This window comes from Gouania willdenowi, unplaced genomic scaffold (genome assembly GCF_900634775.1).
Source record: "Gouania willdenowi unplaced genomic scaffold, fGouWil2.1 scaffold_31_arrow_ctg1, whole genome shotgun sequence".
Classification (NCBI taxonomy): Eukaryota; Metazoa; Chordata; class Actinopteri; order Blenniiformes; family Gobiesocidae; genus Gouania; species Gouania willdenowi.
The window spans coordinates 406,214-412,213 of record NW_021145081.1 but is presented as its reverse complement, the minus strand read 5'-3'; positions in this window follow the sequence as shown (position 1 = coordinate 412,213).

The window sequence follows — 6,000 nt, the reverse complement described above, 5'->3', positions numbered from 1 at the left end:
GCTAGCCAAGTCAGGCACAAAACAACTTATTCAAAGGCATTGCAAACAAAAACAACTGTGAACTTGTAATAGAGAATAAGAACGCTACGTCAACTGTATAAACTATGGAAGTATATCTGTATCATAATTCAATTTAAAATCCATTAACAGAAATAATTTTTCCTTTTCAGAAGATAACTGCATTTTTTAACTCATAAATAAAATGAATAATAAATTATCCATTTTCATTTTCTTCTTCCCTTAAACATGACGCTCTGGTGGGAGGAGTCAATGCAGACTGGAGAAGAATTACAAACGGTGGAAAATCAGATGATTTCAGGTCAAAATAATGTGAGCAGCTGATTTTCTAAGGGTGTACAGATCCTAGATGACTAAGATAGTTTATAAATGTGATGACTGGACTACATTAGAGTTACACAGAAGTAGTTTGATATTTGTAACCACTGTTTATTTGTCAAAGGTCACATATTAATTCAATGAAACTTTATTTATACAGGGACAATTCCAACAATAGTCACCTCGTAGCGTGAGATAACAGGCAACACATTGTGTGATCATTGGTTTCTAAGAAGGGTTTACAGATGAAAAGCTCTGTTATAGCTAAGTGTGTGCTAATATGCTAATTATTGTAATATACAGTTTTTAATAGCAGACATGATATTTACAGTCATAATATATTGTGTTTCTGGGTGTGTAAAGGTTACAGATGTGTTCCAGTGAATTAATATAATTTTGATATTAATTTGAAAATATGTTCTAAATAATATTTCATCCCAAGGTTCCTTTATCAATGCAGATATGGTGAACAATACCAAAATTTCAAATATTCATAATAATAAAACTTAATAAATCTCCCCCATGTGACCAAACTATAACACTGCATTTTTATTTTTTCCATTCATTATTAAATAATGATGACATGTATGGTGACCATACGTCTGGTTTTAGACATGTCCTCTTTTGTTTTCACGTGGTGTCAGGGCTGTGTGGGGATATTTTACAAATTTCTGGGTTTCCCAGGGACTTTGAACGCATCTCAAGGCATGCGTTAATTTAAAAGACGTACCTCCACAAAAATGTGTTCTATCTGTCACCTGCAGTCACAGATTTTTTATGACATAGATATAGAATCAACTGCACTTTGTAAAAAAGACAAACAAAATGATATAATGTGTGACCATTGTTATTTTGATGTAAAAAACAATCAGAAATACCCCATTTTTTTTTTTTGTATTTGGTTTTTATTTTTTCCTGTTTCTGGTTTTTCTGTTTTCCTGATTCTGGTTTTAAATTAATTAAAAAATTATAGGAAAAAAGTGCCATAAGGTAGATGTTTTACGTAATAACATGCTCCATAGTTAATTATTAGTTATTTTTGGTGTGTCAGCATGTCTTTCATGTAATGTACAGGAAGTGACTTTAATTTGTTGAAAATTATTTCCTAGACAAACAAATGCAGTTATTCTGCATCATGCAGTGATAGACACAACAAACACATATACAGCTGTTATGTTACTGCACAATATCATATAAGTTAGCTGTAACCATAATAGCTTCATATTGTAACAGCTCTGCTGTTTGTTGGATGTGTCCGTTGTAGATGTTCCTAATTCCTACAGCGTTGGCAGTCAGTGAAGGCAACTTGAGGATGCGTAGTGGAGATGTGTGTTTACAGTCTATGGTGTAGAGAGTTTGTGTCAGAAGTTAACTTTGGATTCATCTTTGTAATTTACCTTTCCATGTTTTATTTGGTGTGGTCACAGCAAACAGTGACTCAGGAATTTTCATGCAGTGAAAACTCCTGAGTCATGATGATAAACAGCTAGGCAGGCAGTATTGGTTTCACGTTTATGGTGAAGTGCTACGAAGTGTCACAATGTGTGTGTTCACTCTGTGTATCTGTTGCACGGTGTATATTCTGTTTGCTTTGAAGAAGTAATCCCACTAAGTAATCCCCATTTTTAATAAAAATACTGGTAATCTGATTACATGTTTTTAAATGTACTGTAACAGATTATAGTTACATTATTTTTGTATCCAGATTACATAACGCTGTTACTTGTTTTTTTTTTTTTTGTTTTTTTTTTACTTGTCTGCACATGCTGTCAAAGGTCAACACCACAGGAAGTGCAATCATTATGAGACAGCAATGCATATTTTGTTATTGCAATAAAATACATTGATTTATTTTATTGCTTAATTGTGACCCTTACCAGCCCTCCCTAAGGAAGGGTAAGAAAACTTTTATTAGAGGGAGGATATAAAAAGGGAGAGCAGTGTTACACCTAAGTGGAGGGGAAGGGGAAAGGGGAGGAGAAAGGGAGCAGGGAGAAGAGACTCAAGGCAGGAAATAGAAATGGTGGAGAAGAGTAGACTGTTTTGCAGTGAGGGTGAGATGTGAGGTTGTAGAGTATATTGTGCTTATTATGTTGTGTAATCCAGCCAGTATGGTGACAAGTGTGAGGCTTAGCTATAATGGTGGTGGCTGTGAACAGGGGGAATGAGTGAATGGTAGTACCTAAAGCAGGTATTTGGGATTAACGTGTCTAAGGTTAAGCCCAGTATGAGTTTTATCCCACATCCCAAGGTGTGCCAGTGCATCGTAGACCAGTGTATGTGCAAAAAAAAAAAAAAAAAAAAAACCGCTACTGCAATCCCAGGAACTGCCCTGGGCCCGCAGATGCAGCCAGGCCAGCAGAAAGAGCGGAGGCCAGGGAGCCCCAGGCAACCCCCCAGATGCCTCCAAGATCCCAGGCCGAGAGGCAGCCACCGCCCCCCATACACACATCAGAGGAAGCCCCAAGCAGCCGAGCACCCAGCGCATCCCCCCACCGACCCCAACCCCCAACCCCAAGGCCCCCCGCCAGCATCCAGCCCCCCCCCACCCACCCACCCACCCATACCCAAGCACCCAACCCCCCGAGGGAAGGGCCCAGAGAGCCCCCCGCCCGAGACCCCAGCAGAGGAGCCAAGGCCCCCGCCCAGCAGACGGCCAGAGCCACGCGGAACGGGCAGCCGGTGGGCCCAGAGCCAGCAGGGTCCGGACCCCGGGCCAGAAGGACCCGGAACGGAAGCAGCACCAAGAGCAGCGCCCCCAGGGACGACAACCACGCCCATAGCTGCCGAGGGCACCAAGGGGATGCTGCAAGCCGCCCCGCCGGCCCCCAGGCGCACCGACCAGGCACCCCAGAGCGCGCCAGATCGCCTTTTCGCCTCTCCATTCCCCAATGGAGAGGCACTTCCCTATCCCCTGAGTGAATGTATGTGTTTAGTGAATGTATGAAGTGCTATTAAAAAAGGGTGGCTGGAGGGGAGCGGTGCTCCCAATCCAGCCTATGTGTATATATGTGTATGTGGTGCAATAGCTCCGGAGGGTGGAAGTGGTGGTCCCACCCTCCGGGGGGTGGGGTGTTGAGGTGTAATTAAAATTGGAGGGATTAGTAGGGCAGCCAGAGGTGGGAGTGCCGCCCCCGCGCCACTACTTAGTAGCGCAGGCGGCGGCCCCCTCCACCCCCAGCACCACCATCCAGCCCCCCAAGGGTTGGGTATGTCAGTGTGGTGCAACAAGTGGGTGAGCCAGACCAGCTGGGAGTGAGTGATGTGAATTGTCCATGTAGGAGGCCTGTCTGGTAGGAGCCCGGCCCGCCCACACGGAGGGCCACCGGAGAGGGCAGACGGCGCAGACGGGCATACGGCACCGCGGGCCCCAGAGAAGCGCCGAGCAGCACAACCGGAGACCCCCCGCGGCACCCCCCCGAACCGCGGGGGCCATACGGAGCACGGCGGGACCCCCCCCCCAGGCGGAGCCAGGCACCAGCCAAAGCAGGCGGCGACCGCGCAGGAGAGAGGCCAGCTCCCACACCAGGGCCAGCGCAGGCCCGCACGTCACCACAACATAGCACCCTCCACAGGTGGGCGGCCCCGGCCCCCCCAACGAGAGAGGACGGCACCAACCACCTAAGCAGGGCCACCCCGCCTGCCACGGACCGATAGGTAGGCGAACCCATGCTCCCCCAGCCAGGCACCGCAACCCCACATCAATGTCGCCAGCAGAGCCCCCCCCACCCACGGAGACCACCCCCAATCACCCCCGCGCCGACATGAGACACCCCCGACGCCCGCACAGCCCGGAGGACAGCAGGCCCCAGCCAACAGCCCCATCCCGCCCAAGGTGGCGCGGCACCTCGCCGAACCGCAGCCCGTCCCCGGGCAGATGGTGGGAGGGCGCAACCCAGGACGCCGAACCCAGAGACCCACCCACGGGGCACCCCCGCCCAGACACGGCACCCACGGGGCCCGGCGCCTCCAGCCAGCATTCCAACCACCCCGACGCGGTTCCACCAGGACAGGAGCCACCGGCCGCGCCCCCACACACACCCACCTAGCACGGCCAAGGGGAGGCCCTAGCGCGGGCGAGGCCCCATAACTCACCCTTCCCTCCCCCCGAAGCTACACAAGCCGGCCGCTGTGGTCCCCCAAGTGAGCCCCCGAGGAGGAGGGGGAGGGGGCGGCCCGGCCCACCGCGCCAGCGGCACGCTCAGCGAAGGCGCGCCCCAGGGAACCAGGCCAAGGCGCCCAGACCGGCCGGCGGAGCAACCCACCGCACCACCCCGCCACCCGACAACCCAGGACGCAAGTGCCGCCCCCAAGAGCAGCCGCCCCCAGAGCCACCCCCATCCCGGACCCCCCCGTCCCGAAGCCACGAACCCCACCACCCCAGGCCCCCAGACGAGCCAACCCCCGAGCCACCCACCCAGCGCAGCAATGCCCGCCCCCCAAGCGAAGGCCACAGCCCCCCCACCAGCACCCCGGGCCGACAGGAGCCCCCCACGCCAAACCCAACGGGAGAGCCGGCGCCGAGCGAAGGCGGAGGAGGGGGGGAGGACGAGACAGGGGGACAGAGAGCAAGAGGAAAGAGTGGCAGAGAGACACGCAGGCTCCCGGCACCAAGGGCCACCCAGATGTGCACGAAGGGGGCGGAGAGCAACACCCAACCGCCCAGGGACCACAAGAGCACCCGAAAGGGATGCACGCCCCCACAGAGGCACCCAAAACACCCCAGCAACTCACCCAAGCCACCCAGGTCAAGGCCACCCCACAAGCCCATGGAGGTCCAGGACTACAATTAGATCAGTGTGTTAGTAAAGAGTGGTGCTGGCAGTTGCTTGCAGGCTAGATCATCAGGCTAAAAATGAAAAATCAAGATTCAATGCAATTAGAAAAGGAGTCCAACGCTCCTCAAAGCAGGTTATTTTATTTTTTCTGAGAGCAGACATCTTTTCCATGGAAATAAATTCTATGAGGAGATTTCGCCATTGGTTTATGTTTAAGGATTTTTTAGCTTTCTAGTTCACTAATATTGTTTTTTTTGCTATGGCAAGTGCCGCAAGGATGGATTGTGATTGGTTTGCTGGAATATCAAGCATAGTCAGGTCTCCTAACAGACATAGATTTGGAGATAGAGGAATCCTGTAGTCCAAAATGGAGGACAGTTTTTCAGTGATTAGAAACCAAAACTGTTGAACTGGCGAACAAAGCCATACGGCATGTAAATATGAATCAGCTGTTCCCTGGGTGCACTGAGAGCAGATGTCTGTTGGGGAGAAGCCCATTTTATACATTTTCTGTTGGGTAATGTGGGATCTGCTGAGGACCTTGTATTGAATTAGCTGAAGATTTGTGTTTTTAGTCATCTTAAAGGTATTGCAACAAATTTCTGTCCAGAAATCGGAGTTCGTGGTGATTGAGAGTTCAGCTTCCCATTTAGCGATTGGTAAGTGATTAGAGTTAGTGTTCAAGAGTGCTCTGTATATTTTTGAGAGTTTTTTTGTTTTTGTTGAGATATTTTTCATATATATGGCCAGTTCTGGAGGTTGCAAGGTGATTAAATCTATTGCCGTATTTTTCTTAATTGTCTCTGTTACTTGTAGGTATTGAAGAAAATTACTTTTATTTATATTAAATGTTTGGGTTAGATTGTTATATGTCCTGAGCTTATCA